The following is a 20,309-nucleotide window of genomic DNA, read 5'->3' on the forward strand; positions in this document are numbered from 1 at the left end:
CTCCGAGTCAGACTCAGGTTGGGATCTTCCCTGGTAAGCCATCACCTCGTGGTGCTACACAGATTACTAAATATGGGTTAAAGCAAGATGTGAAAATTAGCCAATAAGAGGCTGAAACTAATGGGCCAGGAGGTGTTTAAATGAATACAGTTTCCATGAAATTAATTCGGGTAAAGCTAACTGGGGTTCCGGATGGCGGAACACAGCCAGACATTCCTTTTGCAACAAAATGGCATAATGAATGAAACAGAAATGTCAAAAATACATAAATAGCTGACATTTTCTAAAGTGTTACACATCATTAGGCATTATGGAAATTCTACCTCATCCCACTCATAATGTCCACCACCTAGAAAATAGATGACAACAGTGCTGCTGAAGATCAAGGAAAGAATAACCTGGGTTTAATGTCGATAGAAGTATAACCTGATATAGTCACCATGGAAACCCAGTCAACAGGTTCCACAAAAAACTAAGCATAGAACAACCATATGACCCAGATACACTATTTTTGGGTGTATACCCAAAGGACTATACATTTTATACAGAGATACAAATATTTTTTTTTGATTTTATTGAATATACACAATTATATATACCTTTAATAAAAATGAAATTGTGAAATCCTAAATAAGATACTGAAGGCTATCTAGACATCATATATATATATATATATATATATGGTATATAATTGTATATATGATGCTATATATATGTATATATACACACACATGTGAGGCAACTGAAGTTCATTAAGACAAACATTGTGTTATCTCTCAAATGTGGATTATAATTTTATATGTACTACGGAAGTAGACTGGTTAATGTAGCACATGTGAAATGAGCATAGAATCAAAGCAGTGGATGCAAGACAGGTGCAAATGGAGATGATGGGCAAGAAGATTGAAGGAAATGAGTATGGAGACAAAGTAGCCAAAACTGAGTACAAGAAAATGCCATAGAGAAAACTGATATTTTTTTCAATTAATTAAAACTTGAAATAAGTGGACTTGGGAAGATGGTTTGCTCAATAAAGTGCCCACAAACTGTTAAATAATATTAAGAAAGAATTAAACACAAATGATTGCTTATAAGCAAAATTGTTTTTTTTTTGTAGAAAAGTATGTTATTGTAATGAACATCAACAATGACACTACATAAACGAATAGATTGGGACTGGATCCCAACTAAAGACAATGATTTGTAGAAGCCACCAAATATACCCTAAATTTACCAACCACACATCCCAACCCATTATGAAACAATCTTTTATTTTTCAAGGATAAATGGAATTTTTAGGATACTCAGACAAAAGATGTCTATATCAAAGCACACCTATTTCCATGACTGATGAAGTACCTGTCATTTCTGCAGGATCTCCTCCCATTACACCTGGGAGTTTTTATTTCAGTCTGTAGACTTCTCTGTACCAGAAGTTAATGAATGTGTTAATTTCCCCATAGATATTCAGGACTCTCCTTTTAGAAAGCTGGCCTTCCTGCAGTCATCTTCCTCTTGAAGTAGCTAGTGCTCCCAGGAGCAGACGTGACTCATTGTCATGAAAAGCCCTAAGTTATTAAAACATTTAAAATGCCATATTCCATAGTCTTTGAATGCCTATCTAACTGAAATATATCTCTATTATCTAGAAAATCTAACTAACATGACTACAAGCTTGACTATTATCGATGATTATCCATTAACAATCTAAATTTCCTAATTATATATTACATTTTTAAATGAGCTTCACAATCACAATACCTTAATCAAGATCAGAAATACATATACACATAACAAAATTGACCTTAAACTTGTATCAATAAGTCAAGATTTATATCAATGAAATTTTTCATACCTATATCATACCATAAGTACTTGGAAAATTCTTCAATCCCAAGTGCAATCCGTAGGTAGATGGTCACTTACTCATGAATTATAGGTATTAAGTACCTTCCTAATGATATTTGTGTGAAATAAAATTGTATAAGAATGTCTTATATAAATTTATAAGATATTAATTTTTTTCTTGTATGTCTCTAATTTCTTACACAGGGCCTCTGAACTTTTCAGATTCCTATTTTGAGAACTATAACAGCCACAGATAACATCGTCAGGGCCGGTGAAATGACACAATGGAAAGCATGTACGATTTGTTCTTGCAAAGGACCAGCTTGGCTTCTAGTGCCCAAATTGGGATGCTCACAACCACCCTTAACTCCAACTCCAGCGACATGACAGCTTCTTCTCATCTCCTTTGCAATCATATGCATGACCTCAAATAGATACTCATAATTAAATATTTAAAAAGTATTTTTAAATTAGCTGCTACATCAAAAACTATGAATATAATGGAGAGATATTTCATTCATTATTTGTTTCCAACATTTAGCATATTACATTTTGCAAAGTCGATACTTAGATACTTAGAGATGAGGTATATGCAAAAATATCATCAAAAGGGAAAGTTTTATCTACAAATATTAGTTAAGACAGTATGAATTTCTTGGAACAGAAATCCAACTGGGAGTTTTCATAAGTGTTCAAATGCATTTGTCACTATATGAAATTATACTGTTCATTAATTCATTTATTCCTGTGTCTTCTTTGGCCCTATGGGGGCCTAATTAGATTTCTACAAAGACTCTTAGCATTTCTGACTGAATGCTACAACTGTATACAAATCACTTCCTGGTTTCAAGTGGTCAAATCCTCAGACCTTGTTTTGATGATTTTTAAATGAACTCATTTAAATAGCTCTTTTATGGAACAGGATAAAGCAGGACTCTAAAAAAAAATAAAGTAGCTTTTTACTTTCCCCTTCAAATACTTATGGATCCTTTTCTTTTTATAATGTAAATGGATATAGAAGTAAAATGTGATGTAATACAAATTCTAATTGGTCTTAATAAAATCCTGGAGTCAGATATTGGGTTAAATGCTGAAAGATCAGAGAAGTAAAGGAGCCAGTTAATAGAGAGACCTTTTACCTCTACTGAATTCTCAGATCAAAGTAGGCAAGATCCTGCCTCCATAAATCCTCAGACTAAATGCCATGAGCTCATGCCTCCTCCCATTTTATATGTCTCTCTCTGCACAGCCATATCCCTTCCTGTCTCCACATCCCTAGTGCTGGGATCAAAGGCATTTGATTCCCAAGTACTGGGATTAAAGGTATAAACCACCATTTCCTGCCTTTGTTTCTCCTTTAGACTGACTCAACCTCCTGTAGCCCCAGGTGGCTTTCCATTCACAAAAATCCACCTGCTTTTGACTCCCAAATGCTGGGATTAAAGGTGTGTCCACCATTGCCTACCCTTAACTAGTGGCTAGCTCTGCACTCTGAAGTTTAAGGAACTTTTATTTGTTAGATCACAAAGAAAATGTCGTCACAATATGTGTGATGTTAATTACTTGAACCCCAAGTGAATTAAACAAGAAAAACATATCCCTTTTTAGGACCATGAGGTGTTCTAGATTTTGTGTATACAGTGTGTGTGTCTTATGTTTGCGTGTGTGTGTGTGTATGTGTGTGTGTGTGTGTGTGTGTGTGATTTTTGTTTGTTTGTTTGATTGATTTTTAGTTTTTTGAGACAGATTTTCTATGTCACCCTGGAGCCTGTCCTGGAATTAGCTTTTACAGACAAGGCTGGCACAAACTCACAGAGGTCTACCTGTCTCTGCCTCCCGAGTGCTGGGATTAAAGGTGTGTGTTACCACTGACTGACTGTGTACGTTAAGTTTTATCCAGGGTCTCTGGGTTATAGTGTCTGCCTCCATGCCTGATCACACCAGTTCTATTCCTGGTGAGCCATATGGTATAAGTAGAGATCATATTTCTGAGAGTTGACTTCTGACGACCATTCATAGTCTGTTGCACTTGTGCCTCTAACACCAAATAAATGTAAATAGGAAAACCATACACATAGATAAAACACAGAATGCAATGCAAGTTTGACATCGCTGTGTCAGTTTATAAGCTTTTATCTCTAAGCGTGATTGAGAGAAACACGCTTATATTGATAAACATTTGGGTTGTGTGCATTCCCGTAGTACAGACACTCAACATTGTTTTCCACATTTTTGCTCCTATTTTCACAGACATTTCCAGAACATAAACCCTGAAGAAAATGGTGGTTTTGAAATAATACATTCATTTCAAATTATGATAGAAATGCTCAAGTTAACTTAAGGTCTTATTACTTATATTCATTTCTTTTGAGGAAATTTGGCCTCTTCACAGCTAGCAGTACTATCTGCTTTCTCAGACCCACTGGAATAGCAAAAAGCATCTCCTTAACATAGTATGCTTTATAATGATTAAATATGACTGCGGCTTATGATTGAGATTTCTTTGCTTATAAATCATTTTCATTCTTATTGTATTTCTCATATTAATTGTACTTTTTGTTTTTAATTATTGGTTCTGTGACTAATTTGTAGAATTATTACAAATACCACAAAAAGTACAGACCTTAAGAAACTCACCGAAATTGGGTCTGAGAGGGCTTCAGATGGTGGAGTGTTCCAAAACAGGGACTGAGGAACTGCTGAGGCTCTTTGATCTCACCCTGACCATAACACAAATAGTTTCATTCCAATACATGCTCCTGCCATGACTCAGAGCCTCCCCATAGGCCCATAAGACAAACCATTCATGAAGTGCAACCTCCAAAATGGAGGCAAATAAATCATTTCCCATGATAAGCTAATTATCTCAGATACTGTTTAAACATGGAAAAGTTAATTACACATTTTTCCCTTCCCCTCTTCCCTTCTCTCCCACCATCTTTGTTTTCCCATGATTGCTTCTCTCCCTTCCCCTAAATTTATATAGGGAAATATTAATGCTCTCAAGTCTGTATTTTCCTGTTATTATTGTTCATTCTAATGTTTGATTTTTGTTGACTTTTTAATTTGAGTCAAGAAGCACATTGTATTTATGCATGAATTGAGATAAACTGTTGATACCACCATCCACACACATAATTTTGGTGTATTCCATTGCGGGGCGCCATCCTGTCCAGCAGGAATGAACCCCACCAAAAACGAGAATTCCTTCTCTGGTCACATCTTTATTTGGAGCATTCCCTTGAGGAAAATTGGGGGAAGGGACGATAGAGCAGGGACGAGAGAAAGCTTAGAGAGAGAGCGTTGGGCCCCGAGGCAGCTGCTTTTAAACGGCGGAGCAGCCTGAACGCTGTCCCGATTGGTCAATGCCACTCTGCTGTTCTGAGCATGTGCAGGCAAGGGTGCAGGCAGGGTTGCTCAGCCCCACGTGGCTACCTCCAAACTGCAGGACCACCTGTGCCTCCAGGTGGCTCCCAACATCTCCCCCTAATTATTGTCTTTAAGAGCAATAAGGCAAAACTATTCTTCAATCTGGTCCCCACCTAGACGCAGCATGCCAAGGATATCTCTGCTCCCACCCATCCCCAAGGAGGGAGAAAGGCAGAATAGAGTCAGTCAGAAAATTGTTAAGAGATAAGAGGTTGCACAGGGTGTTGCTCAAGTCGACGTTGTGAAACAGCTGCTCTTGGCACCGCCCAGAAGGTCATCTCTGCTGTCTCCGCACGAATCTTCCACAGCAGGACACTCAGCATCCACTGAGTCATCTTCTTTATCTCTCTTGTCAGTCTCGCTGGCATCCAGATGTATGTCAGCATTCCTAGAAAAACATAAACAAAACTCTCCTCCCAAATTAACATTTAAGAGTACTAAAAACTCTCAGTGTAAAAATTCAGCACAATCAGTACTGGAAGTAGGCTGGTTTTGAACTTAGAGATCTGCAGGTCTCTGTTTCAAAAAGCAAATCTTGTTTGCCTGTACCAGCAAAATTTTGAATTAAAAATTAAATGTAAAGAATGCAAGAGAAATCCTTTCTCTGGGGGAAGCTGTCACTGGTAGTGTATTCCCCCTCTTATGTCTAAAAACCAAAGCAGTTGTCACTGGGAATTGAACTCAGGACCTTTGGAAGAGCAGTCAGTGCTCTTAACCTCTGAGCCATCTCTCCAGCTCCCCTATTCAGATGGAAAAACCTCTAGGTAACATTGTTTATTTCACCCGTTGCCAGGGGCAATAGGTAATGATAACCAGGTTGACGCGCCTTTATTATGATAATTAGGACCAGTTCTTTGAGGGAGAATGGACGTCGATCATCTGGCTACTTCCTGCTGACAAAGGGGCGATGTTTGGGGGATAAATGTTTTTATCTGACTGAATTTTTGGCGACAAATGTTTTTATCTGACTAAATTTTTGGCGACCTTGGCTGAGGGCGGCGGCAGCAGCGGACAGCGGCGGCTGCCACAGCTCCGCCTCTGAAGCCCATAATGGCGCGCTCCGCATGGCCCAAAGGCATGGCTCCGCCCCGGGCCGTGCGCGGGCTCGCCGTTTCACCTCAGGCAATGAACTCGCACCGCCGGCTGTGAGCCTTTTCCAAGCTCCGGCGAGGGGGGGCATCCGCCCACCCGTGGAGGGGCTTCTCCTGCCCGGTCCGCCCGCGCGCAGAGCCCCGTTCTCTGGGAACTCACCTCCCCGCTCGCCCATGTTGCTATGGAAACACAGTTTTTCCGCAGAGCCGATTCAGCTCCTCTCTGCTTTCTATGGCGCCGCTGCTCACCACGCAGCTTCCGCCTCAGTCAGGCGAGTCCGCTCAGGTGCTGAAAAAGTTCTCCAAAAACCATAGCCCCGCCAGAAGGCCTCTGATGTCACACGGACTTTAGCCCGCCCGCGACCTGGCTATTCGTAGGCCTCCAGCAAACTCCCCGCCAGCAACTGGTTGCGTCTCCCTCCTGAGTAGCTGGGATCACAGGTGTGCACCACCGTGCCTGGCCCACTTCCGTGTTTCTAATCAGGCATTACCGCTCAAAGGCGGGCCGGCTGCCGCCAGCACTCTCAGCACGATCAAGCAGCTTGTCTTTCTCAGTCAAAAATTAAAGTTTTTTGTACGTGAGAGCCAGAGACTGAGCTCTCTTAACAAAATTAGGCGAAAATCACCTCAGAAACTCTGTGGCTCTTTAAGAACAGGGAAGGCAGTCTTAGAACACGATCAAACTCGCCTCCCTACGAGACTGTTGCCCCGAGTCTCTTATCAGCGAGTACGCACGGAGGAAGCCGCGGATCTCCCAACCGTAAACCTCGCCCTTTTTGCTGCTGTTTACATTCCTCCTGCACTGAACTTAAGGGATTTTTCTTCCCCGTTGCTTTCTGTACCTTCTTTCAGATACCTTAACTTTGATTTTTTTTTTTTGTATTTTCTTTTCTATTTAGGCCTATCCTTTGAAATTCCTTTTTACATTTCTTTTCCTCCCCTTTCTGGGGATTCACAGACGTCACTCACCGCTCCATGTTCTCAGAGTTCTGAAATTCAAGGCTCTCTGTGCTGGTGTCTGATCTTGGCTTTTTCTCCCGGGCTTTCTCAGGGTCCCCCGGCGTAGTTGTCAGGGTCCCTCAGCGTCCCGGAGTTTCAAAGGTCCCTGGTTCGATCCCGGGTTTCGGCACCAGTTGCGGGGCGCCATCCTGTCCAGCAGGAATGAACCCCACCAAAAACGAGAATTCCTTCTCTGGTCACATCTTTATTTGGAGCATTCCCTTGAGGAAAATTGGGGGAAGGGACGATAGAGCAGGGACGAGAGAAAGCTTAGAGAGAGAGCGTTGGGCCCCGAGGCAGCTGCTTTTAAACGGCGGAGCAGCCTGAACGCTGTCCCGATTGGTCAATGCCACTCTGCTGTTCTGAGCATGTGCAGGCAAGGGTGCAGGCAGGGTTGCTCAGCCCCACGTGGCTACCTCCAAACTGCAGGACCACCTGTGCCTCCAGGTGGCTCCCAACATTCCATCACTTGCTTATTTCAATTACTTTAGTGTATATATTTTTATTTCTCACTGGTTATTTCATTCTTTATTGAATATCTTACTTTTATACTTTTTATTGGTTATATGTGTGCCTCATACATGTCCAATCTCTCTGAATATGAATGATGTTTTTATGTCTTCATTTATATGTTAAGAAAGTATCTTAGAAAGGGGCAATTGAAATTCCATATTCATATTTTAGAAAACACAAGAAGTTGTATAATATATGATTACCTGGGCTACAACAAATGCTCCTTCTCTGGACTTTTCATTTAACTCTTGAAGGTTGTTATTATTTTATCTCAGAATCTTCAGTTCAAGAGGTTTAACTTACTTGCTTTGAAAAGTGACTGAAAATTCATTCCAGCCATGCCAGTGATGTATATTTGCCAATAAAACATTGAAAAAAATTAACAAACATCATACAGATTCCAGGATAGATAAAATTAATTCCAAATAGTATCTGAGGACCTTTCTACTCTAATGTTTTAGAAGGTTTACTTTCCATACATGCAATGTTTTCTTGCTTTTTTGATTTCTTTTAATTTTTTTTTTTGTTAACAGAGACAGCAAATGTGTTTTTGGTATTATAATTTTACCCATCACTCTGGATTCCAAACAAACTGTGCACCTCGAAAACTAAAAGAAAGAGTCAATGTTACTAGATGGCAGATTAATTATTAGTTTCTGTACATATTAGAGTTTAAAACAAATTGCTGTGCAAAGTATTTTAACAATAATGTATTTAAAACACTGTGCATCAAATGACAAACTAGCCAAAAGGGTCTCATTTGTTAGAACATATTTTTGCACCCTTAATACATTGTCACACACTATTTATTGTATAAAACCTGATCACACAATTGCACAGATCTCAAGATGACCTGATTAAATGAAGGGTAGACAATACAGTCTATTCAAGTCTAATAACATGTTACTTTCTTAATTTGGTTCCTAAAGAAGGAAATGCAGTGTTCCTGTAGTTAGGAAAAGATTAACTCATTTTTCTCCTAATAAATGTGAACATAAAAACATGCTCATTGGGGGAATGAGTGTTTCCCAAAGAGCTTTGAGAAAAGGCTGCTAAGCTTCACAGGAAAAAAAGAGAAATTGGGGGAATAAAAGGCATGCTGAAATGGAGTCTTAGTGTTAAAATGTGTGAAGCAAATCAAACCTAATATTTGACTTTGACTGACCTAATGAGATAAACCAATAAGACATTGTGGTCCATGACATACTATTGGGTTCTCTCTCTGTCTCTGTCTCTGTCTCTGCCTCTCTGCCTCTCTGCCTCCTCTCTCTCTCTCTCTCTCTCTCTCTCTCTCTCTCTCTCTCTCTCTTTAATGTAGAGACTGAGTTAGATAACACATATTTCAGAAATGCAGTGAACAAAGCCCGTGATATCTGGTCTAAGCAAGGGAGATTTATTTAACTGCCATCCCAATAGCAATTGTGATATACTTTGATACAAAGTGATAGTTACCCACCCTGAGGGAACATCTGTTTCCCAAAGCCCTTGGTTGATAAACGACAGCTAATAAAGTAACTTTGAGATTGTTTATATTTGGTGTTACATTTACTGAATGGGATATAATTCATTAATTTTTATTCTGAAAGTTTTAAGTGCATTTCTTTGTATTTGAGCTATAGTTATCCTGGAACTTGAAGTATTTTAATAAATTCTAAATTATTTTAAGGAAAAATACTTTGCACAAACCAAAACGAGCAAAGCAGTTAAAAATATTGAATATATTTTCACCATGAAAATTGCTAGAATAAAAACACAAAATCAACTGGTCTCCAAAAGGGGTCGCATTTAATCCATGAATTCTGTTGATATATCAGGGACAAATTAAAATGTTTATTGGTCAATTGACTCTTGATTATAAGCCACTATTGTCCATTGAAATTTCAACTGCGCTTGAACTTTCTACGTCTGCTAGGAAACTGCTTTCTTACATTTTAGAATTAAACTAAAAAGTCATGTACTATTTTGACTGTTGGTATCTGTAATCAAAATTATAATTGTATGAATCACACAAATTTTAAAGTTTCTACAAATAAACCAAAATTAAAGTCTTCAAATTGCTAATCTTTTTGATGGACTGTTGGCATCAACTATTAGCTAGTTCTCACAATTTGCTATAACTGTCGTCACAGCTGCAATAAACTCTTGCTCCCTATACAGTTTTAGGCTTTACCATTATTGAGCCATTGCGCTTCTTTGCTTTTTTTGTTGTTTGAAATATCACATGGTGCGAAAATGAGCATATAGTTACATGCACTTGTTCCTGGAACTCTTTCACAGTTGAATGTGAATAGAATGAAGTAAGCAATTTGTCCATGCAATTTCTACAAAAAGTATAAGGAGACTTGCTTAGGAGCAAATAAAAGTAGGCAATGCTAGTAGTTAGAGAAGCCTATTCTGTAAAAAGCTCTCCTCTCTTCGAAATTAAACATAAAAAGATTAGGCATAAAATTGCTATTTCAAGGTCTATGGTTTCTTCTAAGGCAGTAATTGGAGGCACTTGACTCATTTGTATTCGCACTGGGACTGGGAAGAAAGTTTCCTCTGATCTAAGATTCCTTGCCTACTGCCCTACTTTTCTCCAATTTCTTCCAGCGCTCTTATAATTCACCTGAATTAGGACCCCCTTAACTGATAATCTACTGCATAACACTCAATACTTCACTCATAATTAATGCCATATTTTAATGAGGTATACTCATTTCATAAAGTGCTTCAAGAAAGAGCTATTCCCCATTTTTACAAAGGGGTCATATTTATCTTGACTCCACAAAAGTTCTATCTCCATCTCTAATGTATCATCTACTTTTATTTCTATCGTGTTTATTATTTCTTTCTGATATATATATATATATATACATATATATATATATATCTGTGGTGATATTTTGTTAGTGCTTGAAGAAATAAAATTTTGCCTGAAGATCAGAGAAGCGGAGCGGTCAGCCTCTGCTTCTTACCTCTACTGAATTCTTAGGCCAAAGGGACAAAAAAGAGAGAGAGGAATATATTGTGGGAAGAGACAGGAGCTCAGGATTCAGTGTGAGGTGTTGTAGAGAGGGCATTCAGCCTGAGGATGATTAGGGACAGGATATCCCCCTACTTATGAGGATTCAGTAGAGGAAAGAACTGTGGCTGGCTACTCTGCTTCTCTGATCTTTCACCATTACCCCCTATATCTGATGCCGGGTTTTTACCATTCAGATCAATTAAGATTTGTGCTACATGTATCATTATTTATAATCTATCTAGTACCTATCAGCAATCGATCGATCAATTGATTTGATCTACCTATGATTGTTTCATCTATTATCTATCTTTCTCTGAAACACAAGTGAACTAATGATTGATATATATATATATATATATATATATATATATATATATATTTAAAAGAGAAAAATCTGGGTATATCTACAGCCTACATGAATATAGAAGTTAGTTCTTATCTTTTAATTAAACATCATAAAATAACACCAGACAAAATTACTCATACCAGGAGGATTCTTTTTTTATTCACAGAATCTTTATCTTCTAACACCTAGTCGTTTTGGCTCTGCAGCTGCATTTTAAAGAACAGTGTGTGAATTAAAGTGAACTACACAGATGCCTTTCCTGTATCTTCCTTCATTATGATTAAAAAGCATCTCTGGATGTGATGTACAGATGCTTAGACCCCTAAGGACTGAAGTGCAGTGGTTCCCATGAGCTTCTTATTAGTCAACCCTGACTCTGCCACATTCTCATTTGTCTTCTGTTATATTAAATGTGAATGGTTTGGAGGATTTTGATTGACTACTGTATATTATTACTGCTACCGAAATTTTAAAAATGAGTATTAGACGAAGGGAAGTGAGAGGAGCATCACGTTCTGAGAAACTCTAGGATTGCAAGATTCCAAGGCAAGTTTGTATTTTTCCTGTCATGAAGTGACTTAGAAGGCAGTCTTTATTATCTTCATTTGTAGTCCCTCAAATCACCCAGCACAATTCAAGACATTATGGGAATATTTAGAGAACACTTATTTATTTAGAATATTTATAAAAAATAAATGAATTATATTTCTTTCACCTCAGCCACACTTTAATCTAATAGAAATGCATGGTTGTGTAGAGAAAACAGCATGGATGTTGGAAGCAAATCTTTCTGGTCAAGAGCCATAAATGTAATAAAACTATATTGATTATATATGAAAAGGAGTATATCGACTTTTTATATAGAATTGTTCTGTCTTTGAAGAAAATTATTCCAATTCAGTTAGCATGAGATTCACTGGAAGAAACTGCATGTAGTTTCAGCACTGAAACACACAAGCACATGTTAGAGTATGTGAAATTAACATGTCAGCAGAAGCACATGTAGGAGTGTGTGAAACTGACATGTCAGCAAAAGCAGATGTTATAGCACCATTGCTCTGTGGAATTGGGAGTACATGTGTGAATGGTAATGATGGCTAGTGAGTGATAGAGGAAGAGAGTAAGTATTGACGGCCACTCTTCACAACCATGTGCACATCGAGGTACAGCCCGACATATACACATTCCTATCACATAGATATTCACTCACAAATGCGAGGCATGTATCGATTACCCCATTTAATGCTAGTATTAATTTTCTATCAATTTGTGATGAGATGCAAGTAAAGATAATACAAAATAGTAATGGACCACTTGGGGCATTTGACAGAAGAATTAATAATACATCGTTTGGAAATTTTATAATATACCAACGGTTTTAAAATATTTGCTTAAAATATTATCTCTTAAGATTGAGTGCTCACTATTTTTCTGTGTAAAATTTTAAGGGATAAAATTAGACTTTTTAAACTTGGATAATTTGTCATAAAAGCATAAAGAAAATTCTCTAAGTGATTTTTGTTACATTTACATGACATAATCTCAATGCAGTGAATAAGTGGAAACTAAAACAAAAAAAACCACCCAGAGACAAAAATTCAAGGAACTGCATTCATTTCAATGTTTTACCAATGAATTTGCAAAACTTGTGCATGCTGTGGGCTTTGCAGCTTCAGTGGCCAGCATTGCCAAGATAGCTCACATTTTCATCAGGTTTGACACTCCTCAGTCAGAGTTTCATTACAGAGAATCACTCTACAACTATAGGCAGAGATGTGAAACTCGTCAGTGAATGTGGACAAAGAACAAGAAGTGAACAAAATACATGTGGAATTACATGTGGAATACTTTTTAGGTCCATCATTACCCTGTGACATGTCCATGTATGAGACACTGCCAGTTAAGTCTCTTTAGCTCGCTGAGCTATTTTATTATTTTGACTTGTTCCCCAACATCAGTTATCGGATTCTTTGACTAGTAGAAAAATATATGAATAAAACTGCAACATTACAATTCTTACGGCAGAGTCTCCCATTGCCAGTATATGGTAATACAGAACAAATGGTAGGGTTGGCTTAAGGAAGAGCTAGGCAGAATAGTAAAAGTGTTAAAATTTATCAATAATTTTTCTAGTTATTTCTAGTTTTGCTTGCTTATTTTAAATAGCAGAATCTTCTTTACTTGACACTTTCCCCATCTGTGGTAGGACAAATAAAAGTTGTTAAACCATAGAATGAATTCATGTATCAAAAGTCATAGAAAGGGTTCAGGTATTGAGTTCATTGTATCTCTGATATTATTATTTATGAAAATACAAAATTTGTTATCAAATTTCAAATGGTCACTTTTGAAAACATGAATAACAAGTAACATTGTACGTTCTGAGCATGTTATATTTAGCAATATATGTGTAAATACATATATATGTGTAGATATCAACAAGTAATTTAAAAAGAGATAATGAATTTGAGAGCAGGGAGGGTTACATGGAGGGCTTGAAGGGGGAAAGGAAAGGTAGAGATGTTGCAATAATTTTATAATCTCAAAAATTAAAAATTCACAGAACATAAAAACTATCTCCCATCTTATAAATAAAATGCACTATTTTTGCTTTTCACTATGAATAACCATGAACATTCAAATTTTAGAATACATAAAATTTTATAACAAATCAGAAAAAGTGATGACTGCTAAATTTTTAAATTCCCTCTAGGTAATGTAACTAAAATGTTAGTATATTTAAAATAACTCTGGATGAATCTACATAAGTTAATTAGTCAGGCAATAGTAAGACAACACACCATTATTTACAGTAAATTATTTGAAAAGTAAAGATTATTATACATATCTTTTTGGTCAGTAGTGTTAATTTCTATATTAATTTAGTGTCTGTTCTTTGTTTTTAAATGAGTTTATAGGTCCTTTAATCAGATAATTATACCTAGATGTATAATTAGTATAAATATGTTTACTGTAGCTAGGTATAGCAATGCAAACTAGTTTTACTTTTCTCCAATGGAAACAATTCCATTTTTTATAGTTTTAATAGTTCTCAGCAACATTAGTTTCTTAGGAAATAGTAACTATATCTATCACTTGACTTCACACATGCACAGACTCCTCCCCTGACAATGTTTAATGACAAAATAATAAATTTACTACCGTCGAAGGACCTAGATTGAGACATGATTATCAAATAAAGTCCATAGTTTGCAATGGGGTTCATTCTTAGGGTCCAAAGGTGTAATGGCATATGTCCACCACTCCAGCACGCTACAAAACAGCTTTATTGTTTGAAGAATCCTGGGTGTTCTGCCTCCTCATGCCGTCCCATCTAATCTCGGGCAAACACTGATGTCTGTCTCCATAGTTTCTCTCGTTTCCAGATTATCATATGGTTAGAATCACATAGCATTTACCTCTTTTCTTTTTTTTTCACTTATTTATTTATTTATTTATAAAAAATTTCCACTTCCTCCCCTCTACCCGTTACCCTCCCTCTCCCCCACTCCCTCTTCTCCTCCCTCCCCAGTCCTAAGAGCAGTCAGGGTTTCCTGCCCTATGGGAAGTCCAAGTTCCTCCCCCATCCCTCCAGGTCTAGGAAGGTGAGCATCCAAACAGACTAGGATTCCAAAGAGCCAGTACATGCAGGAGAAAGAAGTCCCAGTGCCATTATCAATGGCTTCTCTGTCAGCCCCCATGTCAGCCACATTCAGAGAATCCGATTTGATCACATGCTCATTCAGTCCCAGTCCAGGGGGCCTTGGTGAGCTCTCATTAGATCAGTCCCCTTGTATCAATGGGTGAACGCACCCCTCGCGGTCCTGACTTCCTTGTTCACGTTCGCCCTCCTTCTGCTATTCACTTGGACCTTGGGGGCTCAGTCCAGTTCTCCAATATGGGTCTCTGTCTCAATCTCCATCCATCGTTGGATGTAGGTGCCCTCTGATCCTGACTTGCTTGCTCACGTTCTCCTTCCTTCTGCTTCTCATTTTGACCTAGGAAGCTAAGTCCAGGGCTCTGATGTGGGTCTCTGTCTCTATCTCCATCCATCGCCAGATGAAGGTTCTATGGTGATATGCAAAATATTCATCAATATGGCTATGGGCCAAGGCCAGTTCAGGCACCCTCTCCTCTGCTTCCCAGGGAACAATCTGGGGACCTCTCCTTGAACCTGAAAACCCCTCTAGAATCAAGTCTCTTGCAAACCCTAAAATGGCTCCCTTAGTTGAGATATATACTTCCCTACTCCCGTATCCATCCTTCCTCCCTCCCCCCATCCCATTCCCCCAAGCTATCCCAAATCCTCTCCTTCTCCCATCTCTCCACCCATCTCCTCTTACATCCACCCCCCACCCCCCATGCACCCAAGTTTGGCTGGAAATCTTGTCTACTTCCAATATCCAGAAGGATAACTATATGATTTTCTTCAGGTTCACCTTCTTATTTAGCTTCTCTAGGATCACAAATTATAGGCTAGAATCCACTTATGAGTGAGGACATACCATATTCCTCTTTTTGTGTCTGGGTTACCTCACTCAGTAAAGAGTTTTCTATTTCTATCCATTTGCATGCAAAAGTCAAGATGTCATTGTTTTTTATCGCTGAGTAAAACTCTAATGTGTATATGTTCCACACCTTCTTTAACAATTTTTCTATTGAGGGGCACCTAGGTTGTTTCCAGGTTCTGGCTATTACAAATAGTGCTGCTATGAACATAGTTGAACAAATGCTTTTATAGTATGATAGGGCATCTCTTGGGTATATTCTCAAGAGTGGAATTTCTGGGTCCTGAGGGAGGTTGACTCCCAGTTTCCTGAGAAAACACCACACTGATTTCCAAAGTGGCTGCACAAGTTTGCATTCTCACCAACAATGGATGAGTGTTCCCCTCACTCCACATCCTCTCCAGCATAGGCTATCATTGCTGGTTTTGATTTTAGCTATTCTGACAGGTGTAAGATGGTATCTCAAAGTTGTTTTGATTTGCATTTTCCTTGTTGTTAAGGAGGTTGAGCATGACCTTAAGTGCCTTTTGGCCATCCGAAGTTCTTCTGCTGAGAATTCTCTGTTCAGTTCAGTACCCCATTTTTTAATTGGGTTAATTAGAGTTTTAGTGTCTAGTTTTTTGAGTTCTTTGTATATTTTGGAGATCAGACCTTTGTCTGATGAGGGGTTAGTGAAGATCTTCTCCCCGTCAGACGGAAGCCTTTTTGTCTTACTGACAGTGTCCTTTCTTTACAGAAGCTTCTCAGTTTCAGAAGATCCCACTTATTCATTGATTCTCTTATTGTCTGTGCTACTGGGGTTCTACCTAGGAAGTTGTCTCCTGTGCCCATGTCTTGTAGACTACTTCTCACTTTCTCTTCTATCAGGTTCAGTGTGATCAGATTAATGCTGAGGTCTTTAATCCATTTGGACTTGAGTTTTGTGCATGGTGATAGATATGGATCTACTTTCATTCTTCTACAGGTTGAGATCCAGTTATGACAGCACCATTTGTTAAAGGTGTACATAAGCGACCCCAAAAACTCTACCAAAGAACTCCTACAGCTAATAAACACCTTTAGTAATGTGGCAGGATACAAGATCATCTCCAAAAAATCAGTTGCCCTCCTATACACAAAGGATAAAGAAGCAGAGAGGGAAATCAGAGAAACTTCACCTTTCAAGATAGTCAAAAATAGCATAAAACATCTTGGGGTAACTCTAACCAAGGTAGTGAAAGACGTTTTTGACAAGCACTCTAAGTCTTTGAAGAAATAAATTGAGGAGGATACCAGAAAATGCAAAGATCTCCCTTGCTCTTGGATTGGGGGATCAACATAGTAAAAATGGCAGTTCTACCAAAAGCAATCTATAAATTCAATGCAATCCCCATCAAAATCCCATCAAAATTCTTCACAGACCTTGAGAGAACAATAATCAACTTTATATGGCAAAACAAAAAACCCAGGATAGCCAAAACAATCTTATACAATAAAGGAACTTCTGGGGGCATTACCATCCCTGAATTCAAACTCTATTACAGAGATACAGTATTGAAAACAGCTTGGTATTGGCATAAGAACAGAGAAGTAGACCTATGGAATAGAATAGAAGACCTGGATATTAACCCACAAACCTATGAACACCTGATTTTCAACAAGGGAGCTAAAAGTATACAGTGGAAGAAGGAAAGCATTTACCTCTTTACTGATTGACTTTTCTGCTTAGTGATACATATTTCAGCTTCCTGTATCTTTTCTTCTCTTCAGTTATTTGGAAGCTCCACCTTTCATCTATTTCCATTGTGACTGAAAGACACTGGTTGTGAGGTTGGTTACATCTTAAAACTTACTAAAATCTTAATATGCAAGGAAAACAGAAATATACGAATAAAATCGAGCTACCAAAAGCCATCATATTTTATTTCTTCTATAACCACCTTATATTCTATGTTAATTGAGGGGAATCGTGGAGTTGACCTGTAGCTGCTTTGAGATGCATGCGTCATTTGTCTTTCAGGTTAGAGTTCCAGCACCTGAGTCACTATATTCTTTTCAGTTCTTGGGAAACTGAGGTCACCCTCAGATAGTGAAGAATTCAGGCTGCTTTGTGCTCCTCTCTGTTCTGTAGAAGCCAGAGAAGCATGTAGAGGTTTGACAGGACAATTAGTCTTAGACGTTAATCATGTACACCCTGTATAGTTTACAAACATCATTGTGTACCTGATGATTACAATCATATTGATCTTGACGATTGCCATTGTGTTCTGTTTCTGCTAAAGCAATAAAATGTCTGATTGCTTAGAATAAACTGTCACATCCTCAGCCTTGCTGTGACCCCTCCATCCTGGCCTGGCTTTCATTTCCATGACCCATCAGGTAACCTGGACTCAGTATGCAAATCCTGCTTCTTTCAGTTAATAAGTTGATAATTAATGTGGCACAACTTCTTGTGAATATATGTGAGTAGAGTTCTATGTGCAACCTTGGATAATATATTCTTCAGTTCACTCAGTGGAAATTTCTAATCTCCCAGATCTATCATTACCAACAGAAGTTTTTCACTCCCTAATTTTGTCTTCTTTCATTCTTCAGAATGATGTAACCCTTGTGAGAATACAGGGATGCCTCATTGCATTCTTAATAATTTTATTGGGGATGCAGCCCATATTTGATAATTTCAATTTTCTGAAAATGATCAAAGTCAATAGTTTTTCCTGAGAGATGATAAATAAAATATTAGGGTAAATCATAAAAGACTTGAAAATCTGTAACCAATAACCTAAATTTCACAGTCATGTGAATTTAATAATCGTGAATAGTTTATGATAAATATCTACAGAATTAAATAATGTGTCTATTTATACAAATAATAGTCATTGTATTTGGGATTGACATGTGTCTTAGATCCAAACTTTCTTTCAGTGAACATTTTATATAAGAAATATCTATTTTCATCAGTTTGATTCTGAACATAATGTTGAGAAATATGTATCAATAAGCACATAAAACTCTCTAAATTGTCCTCACTAATGTTGAATCACCAGCAGAGATTGCAAAAATAAGTGTTCCTGACAGATTATAAAAAGAACCTTTTAATTTGACCTTGTATTACAAACATATATGTCACACTGTTGAGATCACTTTTTCAGTTCTGAGAAACAGCTGAAGGATTTAGAGGAAGCCTCCCTTTGATTTCCTTTTTTCTGTATCTGTGAAAATAAGGAACACTGAAAGCAATGTTTTTGTATGTTGGATGTTTTAGGACCACCCACTTACACAGTGAGATTTGGACAGGAAGCTAGTTTTAGTCATTTGAGGGAAACTGTGAAAATAATTGTAGTGTGATTCACGAGAGGAAATTGAAATCTTTTTATAGTCTCCCCTTTTGACTCACTCTCCTCACCAGTTCTTCCAGTCAGATGGAGAGGGATATAACTACTTCAGGATAGTTTAAATGTATAGTGTGAAATCATTTCAGGTGAATGATTAACTGTGACTCCTGGTGAATAAATGGAAGAAGTCAAGAAATGTTAGAACCAGCCATTAGAATTCCCCACTTAGTCTGACCTTGATGTCTCTACCATTGGGTTAACGCTAATGCTTCCTCTCATATTACTCTCCTCATAAATTCAAGAAATGTAACTCATTTATTGTTTCAGTAGTTTTATTTACTACAGTGTTACTTTGTGGAAAACAATTCTGAAAATTACAAGGTATTTTATTATAACACCTGGTAAAGGAAAGAGAGGAGCACCATAGGCATTTCCATGTCCGTGATCACCATTGCAGCTGTATCTGGAAGTAGAATGTGATGTATCCACAGCATCTAAAGCCAGTGTCAGCCCAGAAGAAACAATTCAGGCAGCCTAACCTGTGTCATCAATCTGAGAAAGCAAAGGATGGCAGAGAGTGCTTATCATATGTGCCAATGCCTCCAATTGTTAGAAGATGCTTAGATAGCTAAATAATTTGACGATACATCTAAGTTCAGGCTAATATAAAACAATGATTTATTATCTGATATTCAAATACACAAAATGATATTAGAAAAAGAAGTGCTAAGCATTAAAACTGCCACATTTTTTTTAAAGAGGAACAACAATCCCTCATTTTTCTTTGGAGTTAGGCATATTTGTGTGTAAACTAAAAGCAGAGGGGACATGCAGTTATTTCAAAATATTTTTTCTGTCCAAGAATTCATGCATGGAGGCCATTGTTCTCAGAAAGTCACTCTTTACTATTTGCCTCTCAGACACAACTTGTGGACAAGCTGAGTTTTTCATGTATTAACTATGTAGAGAAATAACAACTCAGCAACACAAATAATATTGTCTAGCTTTAGTAAAATTAACAAATGAACGTTACTATAGGAGCCTCATATTCCGATATATGTAACTTGGAGAAAGCAAACAGAAAATCTGCAATAAGGGCTGAATACAGCAAGCCCCTGAGGCCATGTTTACATTCCTGACCACTAACAATATGCATATACTACCAATACAGAGTAATAGCTCTAGAGGTTTGGGGAAGAACTCAAATATTTAGTTTCATGAAGTTTGGGAATTACTAGAAGATCTCCCCATGAT

General features: G+C 37.8%; 1 pseudogene; it reads right to left on the bottom strand.

Annotated features, from left to right (window-relative positions):
• Positions 1–6,387: 6,387 nt before the first annotated feature.
• On the bottom strand, positions 6,388–6,577 carry LOC148121222 (Nuclear RNase P; annotated as a pseudogene).
• Positions 6,578–20,309: the final 13,732 nt, after the last annotated feature.

Source organism: Myodes glareolus, chromosome 8, assembly GCF_982192425.1.
Source record: "Myodes glareolus chromosome 8, mMyoGla1.1, whole genome shotgun sequence".
NCBI classification, from domain to species: domain Eukaryota; kingdom Metazoa; phylum Chordata; class Mammalia; order Rodentia; family Cricetidae; genus Myodes; species Myodes glareolus.